General features: G+C 38.6%; 1 long non-coding RNA gene across 1 annotated transcript; it reads right to left on the reverse strand.

Annotated features, from left to right (window-relative positions):
- Window positions 1–581: 581 nt before the first annotated feature.
- LOC147502779 (uncharacterized) lies at window positions 582–3,252 on the reverse strand. Its single transcript, XR_015220059.1, has 3 exons — window positions 3,168–3,252; window positions 2,974–3,053; window positions 582–1,853 (listed from the first exon to the last, which is right to left on the reverse strand). It is a non-coding gene; the product is annotated as an uncharacterized LOC147502779 (long non-coding RNA).
- Between the last annotated feature and the right edge of the window lie 599 nt (window positions 3,253–3,851).

Here is a 3,851-nt window from a genome sequence, read left to right on the forward strand (position 1 = left end):
AAAGACCAATGAATGAAGGATCTTGGTGGATTTGAACCACCACCACCTTGGGATACATGAAAATGCAATCTCCCAAGTGCTCTACCATTTGAGCTAAAGATCCGTTATGTGGTAATTTACTAGTTTGCTTATCTACTAGTTGCAACTATTGCAACACCCAGTAGCACCCAGGACACACTCCACCCAAAAGCAAAGACACCAACACACACTCCACTCCAAACAGCAGCAGCAGAGCAAAGCAACAACAACACCCAAAGACACACTCCACCCAAAGAAGAAAGAAAGAAACAAGACAACAAGCAACAAAGAAGAAAGCCGCAGTAGCACCCAACACACTCCACCCAACAACAACAACACCACAGAGACCACCGCACCAGAGGTAGCACACACACACACGCACACTCCACCAAAAATCACATCAGCACACACACACACACACACACACACACACACACACACACACACACACACACACACACACACACACACCACCTACACGCACCACCAACGCTGCGACCGAAGCAAAGAAGGCACCTAGAAGCAAAGAAGCAAAGTAAAGAAGCAGACACTCCTCTACACCACCTGAGTGCACACTCTTCACCACTCCTCCACACCACCTGAGTGCCTGTACTGCCGAGTATTATAATAAATACTCTTATCCGTCTTATTTACCATTATTTGTACTAGACGTACAGGGGAATCAAGCTGCTGCCACCCCTGTTGAAAAGATCCTTGGAGCTGAGCAAGGAGATAAAGAGTAATAAAATGACTCCAGTGCTCCTGACACATTTCTTCTGTCTGCGTTCATCACTTAAAATCTGTTTGCATCTACATTCTGCACTATAGAAGGCTTTATCCCCTCTGCAAACCGAGAAGAAGCCATATTAGCAAGTGTCCATGGAGAGAAGAGGACACCAAATATCCACAAAAACAAAATTAATAGGTAATACATTAAAGAGTTTGCTAAAACGCATGGAAGAGGAAGAGGCAAACGAAATCCACAAACTTCCCAGCTATAATCGACGATAAGTAAATTTAAAAGCCAACAGCACCAAGTAGTTCCAACTATGACAGACCCCAGTTATCAATGGAAGCTAGAGAAAGGATATAGGAAAGAACTTTAGGAGTTAGATCTACTGCACATTATGAAACTTCTGCATGTTCCAACCCCGGAATACTAATTAAAACAGAACAGGATAATGATACAACTCTTATTGATAAACAAATCTAAAAGCATAAGTCCACAAAGAATACAAGAATCAAGATGATGTCCACAATACAAAAGCATTCGCATGACTATAGTAGTATAGTTTTCTTTCTAGAATTTTCATGCACGGCCATTTAGGAACAGTTGTTAACTTCCTGATATAGAAAGCTAGTTATTCATGCAACAAAAATTAATTTGAAGTACTTGAGGCAAGAGAAAGCTCAAGGTTATTCATCTCTGGAACTCCAAGGATCAAGGAATGATAGTCAGCATAGAGATTAAACTTCAAATCAATCGGACCGTCTAACATCCATATTTCTAAACCAGCTAAGGTTCACAAAACCTAGTCCAATGATAATACACGACCATGGTTATTAAAGAGAACATTTTTAATTAACAAACATTTACAGCTCTTCCCATGCAGGCAACTAGCACTCTTGGTAATGAAGCCGTATTCTCAATGAGACTTTCACATATAATCAAACAGAATGTCATTGTTGAAATGACGTAATTGGTTTCACTGCTCCAAACCAATCGATCATAGGATGGGAAGACTAACAAACCAATTACAGAACTTTGAATGCCCTTTGGAATGAAAACTGCAGCTCAACTTAACAGGTTGCTCTTCACCACTCCTCCACACCACCTGAGTGCACACTCTTCACCACTCCTCCACATAGGAGTGTAAAAAAAAACCGTTGACCCATCATCCGGTAGGGTACCCGGTCTTCACCCGCCACCCAAACCCCAGACCGACCGAAAATAGACCGCCCGCCCGCCACATCGCTTTTATGCGCGGTCGGGCTATGGGTGTAGGTTCTATGTTCAAACCCGACCATCAAATCAACCCAAGACCGTGTCAAAAGCCGTTGACCCATTTAGACATTGACATTAAATTTCAAGACTCTAACTCTAATATTTTTGTATTTTGTTTATAATTTCTTTTAACTTTTGTAGAAATTTGAGAGATATGAATACAAACTTATGAGTTCAATATCAATTTCACATATTCAAGTTTGAATATTGGGAAAATATTAGAAATTCAAATTCAACTTTTGAATTTTGGAGAAGATAAATCATTCATCCTTGTATTCATTTTGAATTATTTTAGTTTATATTTTATTGTTTTGTACCATAGATCCTCGCTCCCATCTTCATTTTATCATGCTATGGAAAATAATCAATTTACAAATGGTAAATCACGATAAATAAGTTTCAAATTTACAAATATGGTTTTGGATTCAAATTCAAGTTTTTTTATTTTTGTTTATTTTTTATTGATTGATTCCATTTTTTCTCTATGTTGTGAATTGGAAATATATTACTTGCAGAATTATAGATTAAAGTTTTTTTTTTAGTGAAATTGGGTTAAAATGATAATTTCCTTTAACCCGGATGGGGCCCAAAACCCGCCCGTAAAAGGTGATCCAACGGGCGGGTGATGGTACTAAGACATGACACTTCAACCCGCGCCCACTGGGCCCGTCGGGACCCATTGATTTGTATCCCCTAACCCCGCCCGCCCGCCCATCACTATTTGACCCGCGGTTGACCCACCCCGCCCCGTATTACACCCCTACCTCCACACCACCTGAGTTCACAAGTTAAAGTTAAGAAAGCGTAGAAGACCTTGTAAAATCAAGACAGCAAGGAGAAACAATTTAGACATCCTTACACAAAATTGCTCAATAATCTTTAACTTTTGAAGCAATCAAAAATAGCATAAGCGAATTATAAGTTCATACACAACAGGAGCAACTTTTTACTTTAATCGGGAGCAAATAGTGACCACTTGTCCAGTGTCGACGATTCTTGTTGGGTTTCATCCTCTCCTACGCATCAATCACTTTAATCGGGAACAAATAGATCCAATTAAATTGTTAAACTAATGATCTAAAGAATAAACAGAAAAGAAAAAGAATAAACAAAGAATGAGAGATGGAGAGAGAGATGAACGTACTTGAGCCGTGCAAATCGATGAAATAGCTCGCCCGTCCAAATCGATTAAAGAGAGATTATTGAGAGAGGAAGGAGAGAGAGAGAGATCAGCGAACCGTATGGGGAGAGAGATAAATGTTATCGGGCTTTTTTTTTTTCATTTTTGATTGGTGGCAAATCACGGCAAATTTGTGTACAAAATTGTCGTTGCAAAATTTACTCACCTCCCCCACAGTAAATTTTGGCACCAAAATCATCATGGCAAATAACAACTTGTTGCAAATCCAAAAAAAATTTGCCATGACTCAAAAAACACATCAAACAGTGGCAAACAAGTGAATAGTGTCATTTATTTGCATTTACCATGGCAAATGGGGCTATCAAACACAGCCTAACTGTTGGAGTTTTGAATGTTGCTCCCATAGTCCTTTAATGGAGGAGGGGCTAAAAGCTTAAAAATTTTGTTAAAAGAAGGGTAAAAAATAAAAATATATTTAAATTGAATTTTTTTTAAAAATATATACTAAAATCCCACAATTCAATAGACTTCATAGTGTTCACTTTACAAAATATAACCCTAATTGGATAAAACCCCTAATTTGTTACGTGTAATTAGGGCCAATTTATCTTCAATAATATACACAATATAACCCTAATTTGACGAAAGCCCCTATTTGTGTACATGTAATTGGGGCCAATTTATGTA

Source organism: Coptis chinensis, chromosome 4, assembly GCF_015680905.1.
Source record: "Coptis chinensis isolate HL-2020 chromosome 4, ASM1568090v1, whole genome shotgun sequence".
NCBI lineage: Eukaryota > Viridiplantae > Streptophyta > Magnoliopsida > Ranunculales > Ranunculaceae > Coptis > Coptis chinensis.